Source organism: Rhinopithecus roxellana, chromosome 16, assembly GCF_007565055.1.
Source record: "Rhinopithecus roxellana isolate Shanxi Qingling chromosome 16, ASM756505v1, whole genome shotgun sequence".
NCBI classification, from domain to species: Eukaryota; Metazoa; Chordata; class Mammalia; order Primates; family Cercopithecidae; genus Rhinopithecus; species Rhinopithecus roxellana.
The window spans coordinates 116,652,377-116,677,070 of NC_044564.1; the positions used below are offsets into that span (position 1 = coordinate 116,652,377).

Below are 24,694 nucleotides of genomic sequence, written 5' to 3' on the forward strand. Positions count from 1 at the left end.
CTACAGCATCCTAGAAAAAAGAAACACCATGAGAAAAGGCAAAGAAGTTGGAATGCGTGGGTGGTGAGGAGAATTAAGAAGATGGCTGTAATAATAGTGGCATATCCTTGTGGGTGCCAGACACATGCTAAGGTGGTGTAGTATGCAGGGAATATGGAAAGGTCTCATTCTACCAGGGTATGAAATGATGCATAGGAAAGTGGAAAGGCAGAGACTACATGGTGTTGGTAGAAGCCATATTGGGAAGGATATAAAAGATCATCATGAATAGCTGGTACTTAACTCAGTAAGCAATGTGGCACCTCTGTAAGGCTAGGTGCCTAACTGCTCACAGTTAGTCATCTGTTGAGAAGGCTGGGTAGAATATAGGCTTTAATATTTAGTCCCCCATTCTCCAAATACCTGGCCCAAGCCCCCTATAAAAAATAAGAAGATGAAAACAATGGTCCTGAAAGCTTTTGGGGGGAGTGTGGGGTGTGAGAGGGGTTAAATGTTAAGCTTTAATCTTATTTCAATTGCCTTGGTATTAAATGTTATCAGTGTTTAATCATTTCTTCAGATTTTGGCATTATAGACTTTTATTTAGAGCATTACTGTGAGATAACAATTTATTTATAAGGTTGGGAAACCAAGGCCAGTGTCATGCCAGTCTTAATGGCTTTTTAGCACATAATTTTACACATTAAGATGCCTATTGGCTTGCTGTCAAATCCTTCTTTTTTTCTCTTTTACTAGTAGAGCTGTTTGCTAGCTAACCTTTTGGAAGCAGCAGGGAATAGATTAACAGTTATTTTTGGGCACCTCACTGCAAGACAAAGACCATTGCTAGACGAAGAAATCAACAATTTGAATTTTTCCCTGGTCACAGCTGGAGAATAAACAATTTCATTTTTAGATAAAGATAAAACTTCCAACTGGCTAGAATCATGTTTCAGAAGTAGTTGCTTATGGCTTCATTTTTAGTACCTCATGGAATATATTTATCTTGTTGACTTAAGCACGTACATGAAATATTCTAGGTTTGGGAGGACAAGGAGAATTCCTGTCATTTAGAAATGCAGATGAATTTGTTTCCACATCATTTTGGCAACCCATGAGGCAGGTTATACCAAATTTTTCTTCTCACTTACAGGCAAAAGAGTTTTATTGTGCATGGCCTGTCAAGCGTAGAGTTGCTTACATGGGCGTTTTTAAATGTCCTAGAAATTCCTCACCCTTTGTCCTTCCCAACATCCATAAATTCCTTTTTGGAATGTGTCAGGAAGAGAGAGGAGCCAGGAAACAGCCTTAAGTGTGGATTTTTTTTTTTCCCCAAGGACATCTGATCTCCATAGTTGAGTAAGTCCAGCACAACCTGTGTCATAAGAGAACTGAGAAAACTCTAACTGCCAAAGTAAAGACCCTCCTAACCCTAGGTGTTTGAGGAATTCCAGAACTGAGAAGTGGTTATCCATTTAGGCAGAACAGTGGCTTAACTGGTTAAGATGTTGGGGGAGCCAGCGATTATCCGAGAGGACTGAGAATTATTTTTTAAATGATTTATTATTGCATTCAACAGAGATGTGTTGAACAAATGTAAGAACAGGCTATGGGATAGCCTAGTGGTGGGGGGCTGTTTCAGAAGCCAGTGATGGTCTTGCCCTTAATGAGCTCACAGTTTGGTATAGAAAGCAGACATGTAAACAGATACCTGTTGCGAAGAATGATAAATACTAACATTGACAAATATCAAAGAAACATCTGCACAATGTTTGAGGATATCTGCTCTCGCATCAAACACTGCTAGATCCTTACTCTGCCACTTGCTATTAATTTGAACCACATGGAATCACCACTCTTTTTTTTTTTTTATTATACTTTAAGTTCTAGGGTACATGTGCACAACATGCAGGCTTGTTACATATGTATACATGTGCCATGCTGGTGTGCTGCACCCATCAACTCACCAACTACATTAGGTATATCTCCCAATGCTATCCCTCCCCCTCCCCCCTCCCCACAACACGCCCCGGTATGTGATGTTCCCTCTCCTGTGTCCAAGTGGGAATCACCACTCTTTTAGGTCAGAAATGGTTGGGTAGTAGCAAATCCACAGGGTTCCATCCAGTAGCTGTCTTGGTTGTGTAACATTGCCTGTCTGGGCCTTAATTTTCACATCTGTAAAATGGTAACACTAATGTCAACTGCACAATAAAGTTCTTTCAACTGAAAGTGAGAAAAATGAGATAATACAGGCAAAACACTCAGTAGCTAACACTTAAAAGGAGGGAGACCTTAGCAACTAGTGTGTTTTGGTATTATATGATTATTCTGTCTTTTGCTTGGAGACGGCATTTCTAACAGAAGGCTAGTGTCTGAAGGATAAGATCTATAAGACAAATCTGGGAAGCCCTCTCTTTCCTACTGTTGCTTTTTCCATGGAAATGTATAAATCTTAGTGTTTCAATTTGTCAAGTAGCAGGGACACTCTAAAATTTTTAGGAAAGTGAGGAGGCTGTGGCTACAACCCTGGGTTTCCTCCTATCCTACCTCTTTTAACTCAGTAGCAAGAAAAGCAAACGAATTAGCCTGGGGTGGGGCTCTTTTCTGGGAGGTCAGGACCCTGGCCAAGGTTTCTCAGGGGCAGTGCTGCCGTTGGGATGGCTGTCCATGCTGCTGAGCCAGGGCTTTCTACAGAATAGACTGCCTGTGGTTTAGTCTTTCAAGACTATGTTCCTAACGGGAAATATTTGGCCCAGCTTCTCAGTACTTTCCAAAGACACAGACAGACATCAAATTATAGAATCAAAATCATGCTTGAGCAGGACTTAGAAGCAACTGTAGAAGATCACTGGGTACAGGCATGGCAAGTCTATGGCACAAAACACTTCATTCTAGTGCATGGGGCAGACACAGCTAATCAATAACAACACACTTCTGAGGAAACCTACTTAAGAATCATTCTGAATCATCACTTCAGGCAGCCAGTTAAGTAGTATATAAATAGAGGTAGGTATATCACATGAAACTTATTTGCCATACTACCTAGTTATTTAAGAGAATAACTGAATTGAAACACCCACAGAGTCACTAGGTAATCAGTGGTGACTTTTACTAATTAACTATAAAAGCTGATATTAAAATCCAGAGATTTTGTCTTTGGGTCAAGGAGTTCAATTGAGACTGATCTTTTCCTCTAGACCACCGGGAGGCCTTCAAAAAGGAGTGCACATGTATGGCATGGTGACTACAGTTAATAATAACATATTGTATACTTCAAATTTGCTAAGATAGTAGTAGATCTTAAGTGTCTTTATCATTGACACACAGAGGTAACTATGTGAAGTGATGGATGTGTTAATTAGCTTGAATCTGATAATCATATCACAATGTATACATATATTAAATCACCACGTTGTATACCTTAAATGTATAAAATTTTAATTTGTCAATTATACCTCAATAAAGCTGGGGGAAAAAAACTTAAAAAAAGTGCATATGAAAGTCTTTCAGTAATTCTTAGTCTGAGGTTATTGTAATGATCTCCAGAGAGAAATATAGGTGGTGGGATCCTGGAGAGCATTTGTGTTAAAGTATTTCTAGACTTGACCCTGTTGAGGTTTTTGCTTTTTTGTCTCTCTATCCATCCATTCATCCAACTATCTACTTTTTCAGTACATACGTGCCAAGCCCTGAGTTAAGTATGAACAATACAACACTGAAGAAGATAAATGTGTTCTGTATAATCACAAAGCTCATAATTTCCTCCCAAAGAGTCACAAAATGCTATTTATTTAGTTATTTATTTTTTGAGATGAAGTCTCACTCTGTTGCCCGGGCTGGAGTACAGTGGTACGATCTCGGCTCATTGCAACTTCCACCTCCCAGGTTCAAGTGATTCTCTTGTCTCAGGCTCCTGAGTAGCTGGGATTACAGGTGCCCACCACCACGCCCAGCTAACTTTTTGTATTTTTAGTAGAGACGGAGTTTCGTCATGTTTACCAGAGTGGTCTCGAACTCCTGACCTCAGGTGATCTGCCCGCCTCTGCCTCCCCAAATGCTAGGGTTACAGGCATGAGCCACTGCACCCAGCCACAATTGATTTTAACTCCATGTATAGTTGATTTAGTATTTGTGATATTCTTAAGTGCCACTGCAGGTTGAGAACATGGTGAGCACTCCCAAGCCAATAGCAAGAGTATAAATGTTAACATTCTTTCAAGAGCGAATTGCTATTTACTTACTATGGACCTCCCAATGTGCTGGGTACTTCGGAAAATAGGCCAAGTAAGCAGTTATTTTTTGTTTCTAGAGATCTCAGAAACTAGAAGATCATACACAAGCAAGGTCTGGTATTAATGCCAGCCTGAATGAGATAATTGTGTGTCACTTTGCACTGGGAAGTTCATGGAGGGCTTCCTAGAAAAGCAAAGACTTACAATCACCAAATATTGGTTGAAGAGGCCTTGGAAGATCATTAAGAAGTTGACATAATAATAGTAATAATCAGGAAGTTGACATCGTTATCATCACCATCATAAGTAATACAGATATCATTAACTATAATTTATTAAGTGTTGATTTTGCCAGAGCCTGTGCTTAGTTAGTATTTTAAATTTCCAATTTCAAATTCACATACAATTATGAGATAGTATTTGCACCCTCATTTTGCAGCTGAAAAAACTGAGGCATAGAGTCTTCACATGGCTTGTGCAGGTTCAGACATTATTAAGTTATGTAGTCAGGATTTGAACCAAAGCCCATCTGAGTCCAAAGTCAGGGCTCTGAACCATGATTTTATACAGCCTTTTGTGCTGGAGGGCCAAGCAAAGGAGCTGTGAGTCAAGACCAGCCCCAGCCTCTGACTATATAGCTTCCCAACACCTGGCTCAAAGCAGTATACTATCAATCCCCGAGAAGTAGACCATTAAGATGCTAGACAGCCTGTGACTGCTGTGGAGATGAAGCAAGCTAACAGATACCTTTGGGATGCTGCCATTTCTCAGTGATCATTGAGCGAGGGTCCAGATGCCTTGCAGGCTTCTAGAAGCCTTTTTGCCATCTCTGCAAGAATAAATCTATCAGTCCTTCAAGGTGCTGCTTAAGAAAATCTACTATTGAAAGTTTTATCAGGTAAATTTGGCCTAAATTTATCTTTCTCTCTTCCGAATTGTCTGGGGAATTGATATGATATTATTTCATTTATCATTTAAAAAAAGATTTGGAATGACTTTATTACATGTGCATAATTCCATCTCTTAGGAAATTAGCTAATTCTAGCTTATATTTGTATTAGTCTATAAACAGTTATTCTGCATACAGTTAGATTGTATGTAGACTATAAGCTCTATGAGGGCAGGGGTATATCTGAGACATTCATCTCTGAATGCCCAACACAAAACACTTTATTTAGAACATAGTGAATGCACAATATATTTATTTAAATAAAATGAAGCTGAATGTATTTCTTGGTAAGATGTATCAAGGAATTTATCACAGTCTCAGTTCTGAATTAGTTTATTTTTGTTCATTCAGTTATTCAGTGAGTACTTACTATGTTCCAGACACCACACTAAGTGCAGAGGGTACAAAAGTGACAAAGACAGACCTAGCTCCTTCCCATGAGATTCTAGACATCAACCCAAGGGCTTTTAAGAGCTCAGTGCTTTCTACTTTGAAACAAGATTTCTTTATGACCAAATAAACTTAGTCATAAAGTTTGGCCAGGCCTAAGATGCACTTAGCATGAAAATTTGGTTTTGGTGTGAAGAAAGCATCCTGGGTTATTAGTTAGTAGCACTTTCAATTTCATTGCAGTATTTGTCATTTTGTTGTACTGTTGTTAAATCTAGGTCTCCCTTCCTCATTTAAAATTTTTACCTTCATTGCTTTTTTTTAAGTTCCCAGATACTTGGCCTTTTATGAGGCTATATAACAGGAAGTGCAATAAATTGAAGATCTGGAGGAGAAGCTCTGAGCTCCACTTCTGCCAAGCAGGTCTGACCAACAGGGTCATTGTGTGACCTTGGGCAAGTCACATCCACTCTTGAGGCCTCAGTTTCTCATGTAAAACTGTGTATGTTTCCCAATTCTAAGATCCCTTTGGTTCTAGTGATCTATGGTCCATTGCTAATTTCACAATATTTTTGTTGAACTTTATTTTGAATTTCACTTTAGACCCAAGTCAAATGGCCAACATTAAGTACAAAACCCTCTAAATACTGCTTCTTTCCATAGTTTGGCTTAAGCATTGGTGGTGCCTCACGACTTCCTCCATCCTGCCCCTTGAACAGAAGTTCCATTACCAACCAAATTAAATCCACAAATCTTAATCCATAAAATATTTCCATCCAGACACAATAATGAGATTCATATTTGTGGTTTAGTATACCTAAGAAATGCTCAGATGAAATATGACTAGATCCATTGATACATTCAGACCACAAACTGCCCTGGTGTGGTCTGGTTTCAATTTTTGAAATAAAACTGCAGAGCACTTGCTTTCTCTCTTCTATTTCTTGCCTAGACAGAAAAGAAAATAAAAAGTGATTCTGACCAAGTGGCAACAATATAGATTCCTGTAAAATTCTGGAAAATTGTTTCAAAAATAGATTTGAATTCATTTCCCAATGGAACAATGACCTCTTCTATTTTTGTCTTCATCCAGAATTTTTAAAAATCTGGTTGACTCTTTCACAAGCATTGGAAAGCAGTTCTCAAAGTCTTGAGCCAAGGTTAAGAAATGGAAGAGATTTATCTAGGAAGAACTGATTACAGACAAAGTACAGACAGACTAACACAACCCTAAGTAAGAGAACTTCTGAATAGGGCTCTGTGATATGGTGGCCTTTGTGAAACTGCTATCAGCCACCCAATGTCAGAAATACAGTCCTGAAAGGCCCTGAAAAATTTTAAGAAGGCATTGTAATGGGAGAGACAGGAGCATTGCCTTTAGAGTCAGGAAGACCTGAGATCAAATTCTACTTATCTGCTGGGGAGCCTTGGACAACGTCCTATACCTTCTGAATTGTGGCTTATTCAACTATAAAATCCCTCCAGGGATGTTTGAGACAGTGAATGGGACAACAAAGCTGTAAGTGCCTGACATATTAATAATAAACGTTACCCAAATGTTAGTATATCTTCTCCTTTTCTTTCCTTTTCCTTCGTGTCTCCCTTTATGAAGGAGCTCCATGACATTGGGCATATTAAAAAATAAAAGAGTAATAGCATAGAGGTGGTTCAAGCACTGGTTAAGAAGTGGAATTGGTTTGGGATCAATTACGTTTCAACTCAAAGAGCTGACATAGCTACCTGGAACTGCTTTGAGAAAGATTCTGTGGCTATGACTCGGCTTTCGGGAAAAGGTGCTGTGATGGATTAGCAATATCCACCATGGGGACAGGAGTGGAGAGTGTTGATGCGTACACCAAATATTTGGCATAGCAAAACAGACAGCTTTGGAAATATTTTCTGATCCAATCTGCTAATATTCAAATGAATGGAATCTTGCTTGAGTGGGGTTTGCATCAGAAGGAGCCAGATGGAGCCATTGACAATGACAAAATCCTGTTTAAATCAAGTTCAATAAAGTCTGATACATTTTGATAGAATATGACTCGTGAAACAAAAATACGTCTCTAGGACTGGAAGCAGGAAACCAGACTCTCAGGGAAAACGAAGACTACTCCAGTAATAAATTTGTGTGACCCCAGGCAAAGCAAACATACTTTCATTGTCTATTTTCACTTTCCCAAAATGGGACCATCTAAATGCTACAATAATAACGAACATTGATTGCATATGTCATCTGTGCCAGACACTGCTTTTTTTGTCTTCTGTGTATTATCTCATTGAATCCTCCCCAAGACCTCTGAGGTAGTTGTCTTTATTTTTCAGTTTATAGATGAGAAAACTGAGGCTCACACAGCTCAAGATCACATAGCTCGAAAGGGAGAACAGAAATTTAAATCAGGTGAACTGATTCACTTGTTTTAATTATGTTAAAGGATGGTTTGCATAACTGAGGTCGGGGTCCAGAGAAACTACTGGCAATGAAACATCTTTATGATCTACAGGCAGGACAGGAAAAACTGCAGAAGAATCTGAAAAATAGAGATATGTCTAACCCCCTTAACTTGGCTTTAACTTAGCTGTGAAACTCTAAACAGCATTTTCTAAAGTGTAATCTACATGTTGATAGGTACTAATGTGAGGGAAAAAGATTTCCTAATTAAACATGTTTGGAAAATGTTATTTTAAACCATATATGATTTTAAGCCAAACAATTACACAACTTTCTTTACTTCAGGATTTTCCAGGGTGTTTAATAGGTTCATGCTCGTTGGAAATCTCCAAGAAGGGGACAGTTTATAGAGTGTTTCCCAAATCTACTTGATTACTCTGTCTGAAGTGAGTCACAGGATTAGGATTATGTTTGATGGCACACGATAGGGGAAGAACTGATAGAGAACAAATCCTAGGCCCTTTCTCCTTTCATTTCCTCCTGTATTAGAAGGAAGCAGCGATATACCTAACTATGACCTGTCTGGAATAAAATGTGAAGCCCTGTGTTAGAGGATCTTGAGCAATTTAAACTATGAGGCAAGTAAGTCAATATTTATACTGTGCCTGGCACTTTACAAATGCTGTTTAATCATGTTACCAACTGTGGGAATTAGGGAGCATTGTTTGTATTTTACTGGTAAGAGAACCGACGGCTTAAGGAGGTTATGTAAGTGGCCCAGTCAGCATTTATTTGAATCAGAATAAAGAACAGTCTTATAATTCCAAAGTCTATGCTCTTTCTGCTATATCAAGTTACCTTTGAAGTAAGATTCATTGTTCAAGTTAAAGAATTAATATTTATCTACTAACTATCAGAGAGAAACCCAACATAATGAATATGAATAGAGTTGTTGGATTTGCAAAATGGAACAAGGTAGGATGGTGTTTGGGAATTGGGATTCACATAATTATTTTATTTATATTCGTGAACTTGAGGGGAGGGCATAGGCCAGGTGGACTATAACATCTATGTCTTAGGCAAATCTTTAAAGCCCCTGTAGAAAAGCCTGCTCTCCTTGAGTCTGACCTGGAAAGAAGGTTAATAAGTGAGAGGAAGATACAGTGAGAAGTAGCAGACGGGGCAGCTAAAAATCTATCATTTCTGGAAAATTGGGCTTCACACTATGTACTATCTAAAAAAAGTGTGGTTTCCAAGAAATCAGTCAAGGCAGGAGAGCATTTCAGAGGGGCTGGATTACCACTTTCAGTTTTGAAAGCATGGACTTCTATGAACAAACAACCTATTTGTATAAGTAAGGAAAGGAGGGAAAATTCCTTCTAAATAGGATCATTTAATTCAGCATATGGCAGGAAATTCAAGAAATTTAGTCAAAAAGAAATACAAGTCAGAGGAAGGCAGAGGCAAATGAAGATGAATTATACAAACGAATAACTTTTAATCATTATTCTGAACTTCTTTTAGGTATAGAGTTTAACAATATGTTTTTGGAGGGGAACTTACTAGTTGATTTTTTTTTTCTACTTCAATCTCTTTATATGCATAGGTATGATAATATCCACCTTGTTAGGTTAAGGTGACTGGAAAGTACGTATAAAAACTTAGTAGGTTGACTGGAAGGGGTCAGTAAACTTTTCCTTAAGTGAAAAGATAGAAAATACGTTGAGCTTTGCAGTTAGATGATTTCAGTCACAACTATTCGACTCTGCTATTGTAGAGGCAGCAGCTATAGATAATACACAAACAAATGAGCATAGCAGTGTTCCAATAAAACTTTATTTACAAAAATAGGCTGCCACCCTGTGGTTTGCTAACCTCTGCTGGAATATAGTAGTTATTCAATAAATGACAGCTTCTATTATGAAACTAAATACAGATTGAATTAAACAGTAAGGAAACTAACATTTTTTTGAGTGGCTATTATATACATTTTTATGACAAATCTTACATTAAATGCTTTTTATTCATGCTATCATTTATCTTGACATTTGTCATGACAGCCTGGTGAGTTAGGTGTTATTATGCTTATTTGAAAATTAATTTGAGACTCAGGGAGTTTCCATGACTGGCTTAAAAGGCAGAGCCAGCTTTTGAATCCTGATTTATTTGTGGCTCTAAAATGTGTGCTTTCAACTACATTGAGCTACACTGGGCTGACTCCTAAAGGAATTTTCTTCAGTTCAGATAAGGTAAAAACTTAAATTTTTACTGCTCCATAAAGAAAGAGATCAGCATTCAAATGCATACCTTGACTTTCCATTTCCTAGACCTTCAGCAGCTCTTTGGTGGCTGTACACATGTAAGCACCAAAATATTTGACCTTTGTTTTTCTCCCAGAACCTCTGCTGGATCTCAAGTTTTATGCACTTCCTTTTTGGAGAATACTTAAGCCAAGGTGTACTGTTTGCAAACACTTATTAGCCTTGGGTAGATACTGGTGAGTTTCCTTTGGCATCAAATGGGCTTCCAGAATCTGCTGAGGCCTGGCTGTGCTCATTGATTGTCTTGGCCAGAAAGAGCTGCTAATTGGGATGACATCCTGCTTGTCTTTACCTCTAGAGCTAGGTTTTCCTTCCTGGGCATACCTATTATGTCCCAAGCAGTATGTTTGGATTTTTACTGCTGACCTAGATGAAAAAGAGCAAATTTGCAGTCCCTTTAAAATCTACGAAGCCCTGTACTCCAGTGAAGAATTTCCCAGACTATGTTGCAAGATGTTTTTAGGTACACGTCCTATGGTCAGGTATGTTTGGAGATACTGGGCTAATGAGAGTTGAACAGATTAATTACAGCAAGATTTCTCAGATGATGCACTCTACTTCCCTGAACCATCCATTGGCTTCTAACCACACTCAGAATAAAATTCAAACTCCTAGCATTGCCTACAGAGCCTCCAGAACTGTGAGAAAGTAATTTCTGTTGTTTGTAAGTCACTCAGTTTATGGTATTTTGTTGTAACAACTTGTACAAACTAAGATACCCCACCATAATGTAAACACGATGAATAAAGGGATCTTGACTGTATTGCTTTCTATTTTATCACCAGTCCTAAAATTATGCATTGAATGGACATATGAGCTGTGCATTTCCAAGAACAGAAGAGTATCAAGTGTTCCCCAAACTCATTTGGTCACAAAATCCTTTTTTGGGTGATTTCCATGAGAATGCTTTTCCACATGACACACTTTTGGGAACTGCTTCTCTAGTGGGATCTTATCATCAAGAACTATTTGATCAACAGCTAACAAAACAATGACAACAACAAAACATTTATATTGAATGCCAGTTTCCATGTTAAGCAATGCTCATGAACTACATCATTTAATCATCACAATAAACTTTTAAACTAGGTGCTACTACTTTGCTTTTAATATGGACAAGAAAAAATTAGCTTAAAGAAGCTAAGTAACTTGGCCAAGATCACATAGCAAGCAAATACCTCTTGGACCCAGAGGATTCTGATGCCAAAGTCATACTCTTAACCATTATTCATTTCTTCTCATGGGATGTGAGCTTCTCCATGTCCAAGATAGACAGCTCTTTGTCTCCATCCCTCCCTTGAGCCTTTTCTTTCCTCCTATTAGTTGTTGACTGATCTTTGTTTTAACCTCCAGATTTTCAGCTATCTCTTGTGACTCAGCCTAAAATCCCCAGACAGGACTCCTCTGTCCTTGGTACTGGTTTTTCCAAAATTCAAAGCAATTTGTGTTTTATCCTGAAGGCCACCTCTGAAAGCAAACACATTCCTTGAGGTCTGTGTTCTGAGACAGTTTCCTGTCCTAGGGCTGGGATGGTTTCCTCCTGTCACATGTTGTGTCACCACACTGCACATTTGTAAGCCAGTGGGTGAAGCGTGAAAACAACTTCAAGTTCTGGGCTTTCTGAGCAAACTGCTAAGGAAGAGGATGTCCAAATCTGGGACACAGCAAAGACTCCTGTTAATTGCTAAAGATTAACTTTATTCTGGTTGTGCTAGGTTTCAGATAAACCAGATACAATTTTTTCTTTTAAGAACCATATTGTCAAGAGGAGCAGACAGTCCATTCCAGGATGACAAAGGAGATGACAGATTTAAAAAAAGAAACATAGGTAGAATGAGATGACAGTAAAAGGGCATCTAATTTACCTGGAGGAAGTGGTGCCTGAAGTGAATTTTGAGAGAAAAATATGAATAGGTGAAAAACATAAAAAAGGATATTCTAGGCATGAGGGAATGGCATTTACAAGGACATAAAAGGAATAAAAGGGTTGATGTGAAGAGTATGAATTACAGCTGAAGTACAGGATCTGTTTAGAGACCAGAAGCAAGATCATGGAGAATCTTGAATGTCAGAATATCTGGGGTTTTTTTTGCAGGCAGAGGAGAAGCATTTGGAATGTTGAGGCCTGGGAATGTTAACTCTATGACTCAGGTTGAAGAAAGGGAGGGCTGGGTTGCTGGGGGCCAGTGGGAAAGCTGTTGCAGCGGCCCATCTGTGAGGTACCAAGACCTGAACTACAGGGGTAATGGAGGTGGGGCAGGGGATGATGATGGAGCAAGTGGGGAGGCAGTGAACAGATTTGCTTGTCAAGGCAGTAGAGACTACAATATTTTGTATGTGGGGATAGTAAGGAAAAAAGAATTAATCAAAGATGTTACTATTTATTATTATATCTACTGAGAGGAATAGATTGAGAAGGGGGACAATGGATGAGTTTTGGTTTTGGTCACATTGACTAGTAAATAAAATTATTAGAATAAAATAAACTTGGAATCATTGCCTTGAAAGGCCCCTCCCTGGGGTGAAATTCAGGAGAAATTATGGCTACCCAATGAGTTAAAACAACTAATCAAAACACCTGACTCCACTATATACATGGGAAGATGCTAAATAAAAACTAGTCCACTTTAGTGGCTGCCATAATTTTTTATTACTCATCAGGGAGACTACAGATGGGTTGAGTGAACTTGTCATTGATAAGAAGAAATTGGTGACACTGGAGTGTTGGAGGCTGTGGCAGGCAGACTCTAAGGTGACCCCATTGATACTGCCTCATGGCATTCTCATACTTGTGCAATTACCTCCCCTTGAGTGTGGGATGGCCCAGCGACTTTCCTCTAACACACAGAATATGACTAGGTGATGGAATATCCCTAACATGATTAGATTACACAGGATTGTGATGTGCCTCTTGCTTATAGACTCTTTCTCTCTCTCCTTTTTTTTTTTTTTTTTTTTTTTTTGAGATGGAATCTTGCTCTTGTTATCCAGGCTGGAGTGCAATGGCTCGATCTCGGCTTACTGCAACCTACGACTCCCAAGTTCAAGTGATTCTCCTGCTTCAGCCTCCTGAGTAGCTGGGACTACAGGTGCCCACCACTATGCCAGGCTAATTTTTTTGTATTTTTAATAGAGACAGGGTTTCACCTTATTGGCCAGGCTGGTCTCGAACTCCTGACCTCAAGTGATCCACCTGCCTTGGCCTCCCAAAGTGCTAGGATTAACAACAGGTGTGAGCCACCATGCCCGGCAACTCTTTCTCATTGGCTTTGTTAATGTAAATGGCCTTGTTGGAGAAGCCCATGTGGCAAGGAACTGAGGGTGGTCTTGGACCAACAGCCATCAAGGAACTAAGGCCCTCAGTTCAATATCTCTCAAGAAATAGAGTCCAGCGAACAACCACATCAGCAAGCTTGGAAGCCAGTCATCCCCCAGTTCAGCCTTTAGATGGGACATCAACCCTGTCCAACACAGACAATAACCTCATAAGAGATCATGAGGCAGAAAATCCAGCTAAGCTGTGCTTAGACCTCTAGAAACCATGAGATAATAAATGAGTGTTGATTTAAAGTAATTTGGTATGCATTAATAGATAATGAATACAGAGATACTAGTCATCCTTGGCTCAGTCCATATGAGTTAAGGCTGTTGAGAGAATAAGACTCTCTTCATTTTTCTTTTCTAAAAGAATGTCTTAATTCTGAAACTTTTAGTATTGTCCCTGGCTTCCAAGATCAAGAGTCGGAAGACCTGGGATTCCACACGGACCCTGTTGCCAACTGGCGGAAGATCTTAGAAAGATCTTTCCCTTCTCTATGTCTCAGTTTCACCCTCTTTAAAATGAGGTATGCTAACCTAGGCCAGCAATTTACAAAAACATTCTGTTTTTTCCCCACAGAACCCTTTCATCAAATGAAATTTCATGAGGAGGCTCAGTGTACAAAACAGATAAGTGGAGGGGCTTTCATTGATATAAGTTGAGGAGAATCCCCTGCTTGACTTCCCTGTCTCTCCACAGCAGCCCCCAAATCTCCTCTGAGGTTCTTTTTAAAATCCAGTCTGAAAGATTCTGGCTTAGAGGCTGCCCGTGAGCCCTTACAGTTTGAAAATTCTATGTTCCCTAAGGAGATTTAAGAAAATAGTAACCTACCTAGAAGTTAAAGCACTCCTCTGCAATATCTGTGCATCGACCTTCACAAGACCATTCCACAATCCTGGGTATCTCCTTTGGGGACTGTGCTAATGGTGTGTCTGCCCATGGTTGACCTTTTTTGGGGAAAACAAACTCCAGTAGACAAAGCTCCTGCCTCCCTAACGTTCTTGACCTCAGTGGTGTATAGTCCAGTGTGGCAGGGAAGGCAATCATAGGGGTAATTATGACACACACAGTGGGGGACGGGTAGAGCTCAGGCAGTCTGCAGGGCATTCATGGCTTCCCTTGGGCAGCACTTGCTTATGTGTGTCTGTGCTTCAGGTCTCGGGCTGGTTGCGGGGATGTGATGTGGATCGGGCTTTGCTCTCATGCAGCATAAAGTCTAGTAGAGAAAATATATTACATTATGGGTCACATGCTGATCATTTAATTACAGTTTTTTCAAGAGGTGAAGCCTGAAGGAGCAAGCTGGAGATAGCAAAATTAACCAGTCTGTCAAAGAACACAAGGACCCAAAAGACAAGCTTTTGTCTCTTTCTTAGCTTTGCTGTGTCTAGCCCTCTCTCATCAGAAGATGAATAGAATTAGGGTGCTGAGCGTGACTTCCTTACTGAAATGGTTATGAACACCCTCTCAGGACTGGGAACCGGGTTTGATTTTTGACTCCACCAAGTACTTTCTGCATGGTATTGGGTAAGCTACTTAAACGTTTTTAGCCTCACATTGTGCATACTTGAATGGGGTGGGTGTTAAGACTTACTAGAAGCTATGGTTGACTAAATGGCATGATGCCTGTAGAGTCCTCAGTAAATATTAGCTATTATGATTATCCCCTAGGATTCTCCTAGGAGAACATTTCAGACACATTCTTGTCGAAGTTAGCAGTAGCCAGCTTTAGGGTTAGAGGTGAGCAATGGTTAATTCTGAAACAAAGCTATCTATGTTCAGAGCTCATGATATATCTCTGGCTCTTGGTGTAGGGTATTTGGGGAAGGTTAAAGGACCAAACAAAGCTATTTGAGTTACCATGGCTATATCATGAAGGACCTATGAACTTCAGGAAATTTCAAAATTCTGAGACAACATGGCATGAAATACATATTGTTAAAATCTCCATTCACAGATAGACTGAAAATGCACATGGAAGGGATTTTCCATTCACAATCTGCTTTTGACTTGGACATTTTGCTTTTATTCCACGGTGAAGGGTCAAAGAGAGTAACGATGGTGATAGAGTTGTTTCTAAAGTGGAGGAGAAGCTGGAAATGAGAGACAAGGTGGAGGGAATGGAGTTTAGGCTTAGGGGCATAACTGAAAAAAGTCTGGCCACTAGGATTAGAATCAGGTTGGTATGCAGACTTTTCTCCTTTACAGAGAAGTCACAAAGCATGTATAGCCCCCGAAGGTAGGTAAGTTCACCATCTCTGTCTTTTACATTGAATAGAATTATGGCCTGGGGTTTGCAGGCGGCTGGTTACATCACACTTTGAGGGGGGTTTTCCTTCTTGGAAGGGAGCCTTCATCTAATATTTCCCACATGTTGAAGGTGTTCAAACTGGACCGGGATAAGATTCAAGGGGATTCCCTACAATCTTCTCAGAGTGAGAAGTATTTGAATCATAATCTTCCTCTCCCAGGCTTCCCCTGAATTTGTGGCTCAAATTGTGGCTTGGAGCCTACAACCATTTCCAAATTGTCCTGGGATTCATGGCCCCAAGGCCGATTTCACTTTACCTACCAATCAGCCCTTTTAAAACCAGATGTTTGGCTCACCTGTGTGCCCACTTTTCTGAGATGAAAAATTAGCAGGAGTGACCTGACTGCTACCTCTAGTTTCATTCTTCTCTCTTCCAGGGGCTGAAATTTGAACTTTCCTGTTTCCAGGCAGAGAGTTGCACCACTGAGACCTGACCTTTGCTGAGAACCATGAAAAATGATACATGCAGGGCTATTCTGTAAAATCAATAGGCACCAATGACAACTGGGGCCTTCTCCACCATCTTGATCATTCACTGAAAGACACCATTAAAGGTTCTAAACTTGGTCAGCACAGCCTGACTTCAGAAGGCAATGTAGCACAGCAGAAAGAAGAGTAGGGTATTAGTTAGAAAGCTTGGGTCAAAGCCAGCTCTGCCCCTCAATTACAGAAAGACCTCAGATGAGTCACCTAACTTCCTTGAGTGTTGATTTCTTTAGCCACAAAATTGAGCTAGTAGTTAATAATTTGTAGTGTTAGAGTGAGAATTAAATGAGAAACTGTTGGCAAACCCTCCTATTACATATGTCACACATAGTCCTCACTATCAACTTTTTGTTTGCATGTTTTACCATCACAAAAGGACGTCTATTTTGAACTAACTAAATGTTTGCAAACTAGACATTTTACATTTCAAACTGAAGTGGCTTCAGCATGAAGAGGGTTGCGCTTTGGTCCAGTGGATGTTTTTTCTTGTAAGAAAGCACAGCTAGGTGTCTATAGAAATCTACAGAGAGAGAAAAGAATATGTGCTCTTAATTTATTGTAAGCATTAGAAAGGGTAGGATTAAGGGGGATATGTTTTTCATTCTGTCATCTTGAATTCTCTTTCCAAATTCCATTCTGGTTATATGATCACGCTACTGCTGTATTTATGGGTGGCCACAGGAATAAAAGCAAAATGTCCAAGGCATATTTAGTCAGGAAGGAAGTGTTTTCCTTCTAAAGGCAGGCAAGAAGCAGAGAAGCATTCAGAAGGAACATGGCAGAATGTACCTATGACTTGGTGATCACGGGGTCCTGGGTGTGAAACCTGGCTCTGTCACTCCAAGTTCTAGGACCTTAGTAAATTTATTCAGTCTGCCTGTTCTTGAAGCCATCTCTTTGTCCAACAGATATAGTCCACACCTCAGAGACATGCTGTGCATGATCCCACAAAGGGCTACAGTTTAGAAAGTAGGCTCATCATATATTTTGGCTATCATTGTCATTAGAATTAATTAAAATAGACGTTGTTAAACCTTTTAAATTTCTCATATATATTCCTGTCTATTGCACTATTTGTGGACTTGCTTTTACTTCTGTTACAGATGGTGACTCAGAGGCGCAAAAATCCTTGTTGAAGGGTAGAAGGGCAACCAGAATGCACGCAGCCTGGTTTCATGATTTGTAACTGTATTTTTTGTCATTGGACATTCTGTGGCAATGTCACAGAGGCTAAGAGCAAAGGTATAAGTTTTAGACCCTGTGACCTCACTTCAACTAAAGCAGCCCTGCATTTACCTGTCATATACTGGGGTTTTGCCGTAAATTCATGTAGTGAATATTTCCATCATTAAAAATAAGTTTAAAAATCATGATATTAGAACATTAATCTTGGACAAGTCCTTGTAAAATGATAAACAGAGAAAAGTTTCCATTTATTGAACACTTAATATGTGGCAGGTACTATGCCAAGAGTTTGCCATGTATTATGTCATTTGAATGTTGCAAGAGCCCTGTGAGACATAGTTTGTCATCTCCATTATATGAATGACAAAGCTGACAGCTGAAAGGTTAGTAACTTATTAGAGCGAGGAAGGAGGAGGTTGGTGGGAGATAAAATAGAGAAGCTAGGTTTTTAAAACAAAGCATAGAGGAAAAAATATTTAATGACTGTAGAGCTTGGCAACATCCCTTTCAATCCTTGTCCAATTTACTCTGTTTGAGCAAACCAGAGAATACTCATATTGTGCACCTTTTTCTTCCCCCCAAAGCAGTCACCTTCCTGAAATGCAAGGGCCAAAGCACGCTAACTTACATATCCTGCAAATGGCTTGTATGTGTACAATGCCAGAAACTCTTCACTGGGTTATCTAGGACTGAATAAATCTTCAGTCCTGAATCGAGCTTGCCTGGCTGGGGTGGGTAGTATTTTTCCTTTCTAAAGCACATATGGGAAAGCTCTGTAAAAATGGGGGAAAAAGTCTACAAAAACATGAAAAAGAGGCATTCATTCTTCAAGTGGGGCTCCCTGTCCTGCTCTCCCTCCAGACAGAAAGCTTTCCAAAGAGTTTCCAACAGCATCGTACTTCATAGCTGTCAGCTTTAGAATCTGCAGATGCCTAAACTCAAAACCTCCTGACGTTCTAGAATCAGTATTTGACATTAACATCCAGCCCCGGGCTGCTACCTTTTCTCCAACCTGTGCCAACACAACCTCCTGCTTGTAAAATATAGCCAAGTCTCAGACCTGCCAGCCTGGTGAGACACTCTCAGATTGGGTGAGATAAAAAGTGGGGGTTGGGGCTGGGCTGAGGAACAAAACACAAGAAACGATCCAACACTGGCTAAGTGCCTCTTTTAACTTCCAGAGTGATGGCAGTTTTTGGCAATGACAATGATTATCCAAACTTCCAGTTATTGAGCAGTCACTGCTGATCTTTCTATACCTCATTTTCTCCTCAAAACGACAGCAGACGCTATTGTCCCCATTTTAGAGATGGGAAAACTGAGGATTAAGGAGGCGATGTATCTTTCTCAGGGTCGTATGTATGGTGGTGGGGAGAATACAAAACACCTCTGGCTTCAAACGTAAGCTCTTATTCCTCTTACAACACTGATGGGTGAGAAGAAACCCTGCATTCTTTCCAAAGTACACCAGGGGCAGTAGGGTTCCCATACCTGGGGGAAGTAGTTGCTCAGATCTTTCTGTGATGAGAGGTGAGGAGGAGGAGGTGATTCTAGAGACATGTGGGATGCTGCTGGCCCTAGGCACCCCAATAAAGCTGTTCTCCACCACTTTCTAGCTGTCTGGCAGTTACTCATCTGGCCCAGGAGCCACCTCCTCTCTTCTGTCCCCCAACTTTCATCTCCAGGGTGAATATTTTGAGGAGCAAATGAGGGAATGGGTACAAAACTGTTTGTAAACTTTATGTAAGGTCTGTTTAGATGTAAACTTTTGTATTCTCCCTGCACTCCTCTATCAAAGTCCCTCTAACCCATCCCAGGGGCAGGCTATGAGCAAACTCTACCTTAAAACTCTACTTCCCTAACCCTCAAAATGAAATATATATACAGGTGAATCAGCCAGGCTAGAAGTAGGGGGGAAGTTTAAGAGAAAATTCTTACTTTTCCTCTGCAGAACAGCTGAAAATAACAACTTTACGAAAAGTTCCTTCCAAGTCTGACTATTCATAAAGTTAAAACAAACAAAATTACAAAACCAGAACAGTCAAGGTGCATCTGATCACAACCAATACACACTCATTTTTTTTCCAGCAGCGGAAAAACAAACAAAAAAACCCACCCAAACGTTTTATAATTATAATATAAAACCACAACTTATTTGGTACGAGGAATGCAATCCGTACATCATAAGGATCTCTAGTGATGAGGGAAAAACAGACTTACCTTTCTGATGGGGAGAGACCTAGATCCTTGGAAGAAGTACCTGGAGTGGGAAGCAGCGGAGGTTCCCACGTGCGCGGTCCCGAGTCCCCCAACCGCGCTGCCTTTGTGCCCACGGAGGCAGGGGCGTGTGTCTGCGCGCGGGAGAGGCGGGTGACAGTAGGCAGGCTGTGGCCGGTGCAGCCAACTTTGGCTGGCTTATATAGCGAGCTCCTTCCTCTGTAATGGGACGCCTCGCCTCCAGACATCCTTTCCCACTTTTTCAGTTGGCGAATTAAAGGAACAGCCCTCCCAGCGGAACAAGGTTAGCTCATGAAAGACGCACTCACTCCTGGCTCTCGGCCAGGGAAGGAACCCATTTGCATACAATTTATGGAGAAAGTAGGAATTCCCGCTTCCCCTCCCGCCTCCCCGCCCCCGACCCGAGTAGTTGTTAGTGAAATGTGATTTTTGCTTTGCTCCCCACACGGGTTTTCTAATTGTGAGACGGATGCCCGGGGAGCAAGAGGGAGCAGGATCCGCAGCCCTGGCTCCCCTCCTGTACTTGGTCAAGCTGGAAATGGGACCAGGGCTCGCCTAGGCTCTGGGCAGCAGCTGCTCAGTGGCACCTCGGAGTGAGTACAGGGACTGAGCCCAGTTCCTGGAAAGAGGAGATAAAGCCCTTCAAAAGCCTGGGGCGTTTCAGGTTTCTCTGGGCCAGCGGAGAGATAACCCAGGATTAGGTCTCAGCAGGTGGGGACCGTGCGGGAGGCTCATATCAGCCCTGCTTTTCTTATGTGGCAGCCAGCCTTGCCCAGCTGCTGAGAGGCATCTTTGTTCTAGCCCCAGTGTCCTACAGAGCAGTGGCTTTTTGACATTGTTCATGCCCTGTGCCTGGTGTGGTCTTCTCAGCTGGGTCTCCAGGGGGAACGGTTTCTGAGGTTTTTCTCTTAGTGCTGAAAGGCGTCCCCCACAGCCTTTTCTTTAAAGAAAAGCAATAATTTAAAAAGGTAACAACCTAATCCTTGAGCCATAAGCTGCGCCTTTGCTTTCCAGCCTGCCGTGGATTTCCTCCAAGCTCTGAGTCATTCGTTCATTTGGTGATTAGCATGCACTGAGCATCCGCAGGGCATACAGGGGCATTTAAGGGAGTGGAGAAGTAGCGCTTCATCCGCGCCTAGAGACTTCTGAGCCTGTCACAGAGCATAGTAGTTTGTGACAGTGGAGGAAAATGAAACATCAAATGTAATTCAAAATGCAACTACCATTGAGCCCTCCCTTATTAAGTCTTTAATAAGGTGCTGTGCAGGGTACTTTATGAACAGTATTTTTGTTCACTATTTTTATTATATCTTGCAACCAGTAAGTAGGATAGGCACAAGTGTCTCTTTTTCACAGAAGAAAACTGAGGTTTAGAGAAGCAATGAAACTTCACCAAGGGAATACACCTGGGAAGTGTTTATATTACAACACCGGGCTCCAGAGTTCTATTACACGTTACTATTTAGGAATAGGGTATGAGGATATTTAAACATCCTTTGATTTTTTAAAAAATAGCTACTAATAACGGAGGTCTCAATTATTCACTTATTTTCAATATTAAGTGATATCATCCCCACAGTTATTATTGTGGCTGTGGGCCTCAGTTTCTCTGAAAAAAAAAAAAAAGACATGATTAGGTCATCCTACGGTGCTTTGGCTGTAGTATTTTAGGATTCTCTGCTAAAGTGACCCCTCCCGGAGAGCAAGAAAGCCCATAAATAGTCATGTCATAAAACTGCTCATTTGAACTTTTGATCCATTTTGGCTGATTCAAATGTTAGTTGTTTGGGAAGTTTTACATTCTGTGCTTTAGCCAAAGGATATTTCAGTAGCATGAAGCTGTGTCTCAACCAGCAGTGAGTGGTTCCATGCCTCCTGGCTTTCCTAAGGCTACTGAGTTAATCTCTTGGGTTAGGGAGTAAAATATTAGAATAGTGTACAATATATTTCCTATGGTATATAAACTATATTTGTATATAACATATAATCAATATATTTATAATTCTATGTGAGTTTTTAAGTAAGACAAGAGTGCATGCTAGAAAACTAGATGATAGATATGGCTTTTTTCGGGAATGTCTCAAACTCGAACTCCTCTCCCCAGTTCTCTTAGGATTCTACAATTATTAATTTGTGTCTACCACAAGTGGCATGGCCAATCACAGGGAAACTAAAGCCAAATATGACCAGGCTGGCCCTCAAAGCAGGAAAAGGCTACTGGAGGTGACAAACAGGAATACCATTGTGGATTAAGTTAACAACTATCATATAAGTATATTCTGATAACATGGAGAAGAGATTATTTATGCATTTTTAGGAGAGGCTACTTGTAAAAGGTATTTTCTCCAAAAAGCTATGTGGCATCTTAAGCTATATAGCTTTTTGGCATTTGAGTAAGGAGGGCCCAGACAAGGATGTGTTTTCCATCCCTGTACTGTTCACAGCCTCTGTTTCTGGTAGATGGGTCCATATGCACCATGTACTCTATAATATCCCCAACCTTTGTTCATGCTAGGATGATGCCCTAGGCTCCTCACCTCCATGTCCTCACATCTATTTATCATCCATTTCTGATCTGACTTCACTATGGAGCTTCCTAAGTGGAAGAAATCCATCTAGGAAGAAATGCTTCTATGCACTATGGCATTTGTAACTCTATTAGGATATCCATTGCATCAACGTGGTATAATTAAACAGGTGCATGTCTAGATTTTCCTTCTAGACTCTAGGCTTCCTGAGATTGGTGATCACACTTGCTTTTTCTGTACCTGGCATAGAGCCTTGGGTATCATAGAAGCTCAGTAAATGTTTATAGAATGAATGAAGTAATGGAGGAACAAATAAATGTTTGACATGTTGTGCTTTATAATTAAATTCTTCCTTTTACAACCATAGAACCTGGAAAGGAAACTGGATTATTGTGTACAATGCTTCCGTCGCACAGATCAGAAAGTGGGGCACTGAGAGGAAGAATGACTTGTCTGAAGCCACTATGCCTGCTTTCCAGGAAGAAAACTGTCACAGTTAGAACTGAGTAACCAAGCCACACTAGACATTACAGCAGAGGAAGTTTATGGAAGTGAAGAACCATTTATCCTCCTGTTTGGCAGAGGCCATACCTCTTGGCATCTGATCCCTCATGGTTGCATCCTTCTCAGAAGCATAAGCACTTTCTTTTTCCACTTGAGAGGGTAGAATGAATGTGTGTAAACACCACCTCTGCACAGAGCTTCCTGCCAAAGACTGATTTCATTGTTGCTTGTTTGCAATTTTCATTCAGGACTTGTTGGTGGAGGCTGTGGTTTGGAGGCCAGAGTAATGTCGGGGTTTGCCTCAGGTGAGATCATTCTCATTTCCTTAAAGGTCTGTTAAATGTAATACTTTTTCTTCCAGACAGAACAGCCAATGAGTGGAATTTTGGCCAGGACTAGTGCTGAGGAAGCTGAGTGTCCACTTCCCCATGGAATCCCCTGCTTCCTACTCTGATTACGTACTCCTTCACTGTTCCCAACCTCCTCCTCCTCTTCTCGGGATTCATCTCATATGGTGTGCTAACTCCGGTCCAAAAGTCTCATGTAACTCCATAATTACCAGAAATCTTTTCCAAAGCCAGGATGGATCTCTGATCCCACACAGTGGGCCAGTCATTTAATTAAATGCATTTCGTTAGAGTCAAGGTTTCCCAACTTGCTTGCAGATCATTGTTGAGTGGTCTTCTTTTCCATCTGTTCTCACTTTTCTTTAGAAAACAAAGGAGAAAATCAAGGTCAAAGACCATATGGAGTGTGTGGCAAGACATATGAGAGCGTCCCTGATGGATGGACTATGGCAATTTAGCTGCACCATCAACCAAGAAGCCATGCATGGTCAGCAGAGCAGAGGGGAGAGCGTTGGTTGAGTGTCCAAGTCTTGATGCTGCATCAATTTGCTGTGTGACTTTGGGAAAATCCCTTTCCCCGCTGACCCCAAGGGTCCTGGTTACCAAGTGGGGAATTCCCAGGGATTATAGAAACTCAAAACTCTCAAGTAAAATCTAAAGAAATAGTTTAGAAGTCTCCAAGCCTTTGCACATTCACTTCCCTAGGAAGAACCCTGCCTTATTGCCATGACAAATTCCTTATTATTTTTTTTCAAGAGTTCCTTCATACTCTTCTAACAAAGTTTTTAATGACCTTCACATCCAGAGAGAAGGGCCTCTCCTTCATGCTCATTCACACCACCATTTTTTAACTTTTAGCATATTACACATTTTATTTCCATTGCCTGTTTACCCTGCTAGATCATGGACACCTGAGGATAGGCACTGTGCCTTTCTGTCTGTTTGTCAGCAGTTCTGTTTGTTGCCAGCATCTGTTGATGGCTGCTGCCTATGCCATATTATTTGTTAATTATTTTGAATATTGTTCCTACATATCATAGTTTTTAAAACAGCATATGACCTGTCACAGATTTTGGAGGTAAGCAACAAAAACATTCTTGAAGTGACTTTTATGAAATGATTAGAAACCTTAACTGTGATCATCGATTTACTCATTCATTTGCCCAGCTGGTCTGTGAGGACTCCTTGAGGGCAAGGACTGTACTTTTCGCCTGTACAGACCCCAAACACTTGGAGGTCGATTAAAGTTCCCGTGAAATGATTGACTGATCAACTAATTGGCTGCATAGTGGAAAATATATGATATTATCACACAGTTTTGTGTTCCATTTGGCCCAACTGCTTTCACTGTGAATTACCTTGAGAAAAGCACTTCCCCTCTCTTAAGCTCCTCCTCTTGTTCTTGGGATCCATCTGGTTTCCTGTTTTATAAAACTGAGATAAAAATCTGTACCTTGAGTACCTTTCAAAATTGGTATGAAGACCAAGAAAGAGGATATAAGCAAAGTGC

General features: G+C 40.6%; 1 protein-coding gene across 5 annotated transcripts in view; it reads right to left on the reverse strand.

Annotated features, from left to right (window-relative positions):
* Positions 1-20,060, reverse strand: part of TNC (tenascin C) — a 97,911-nt gene extending 77,851 nt beyond the window's left edge. For all 5 annotated transcript variants that reach the window (XM_010384764.2, XM_030919899.1, XM_010384763.2 and 2 more), the window contains exon 1: positions 19,788-20,060. The gene's annotated coding sequence lies outside the window, so the exon portion shown is untranslated. The remainder of the gene's footprint in view (positions 1-19,787) is intronic.
* Positions 20,061-24,694: the final 4,634 nt, after the last annotated feature.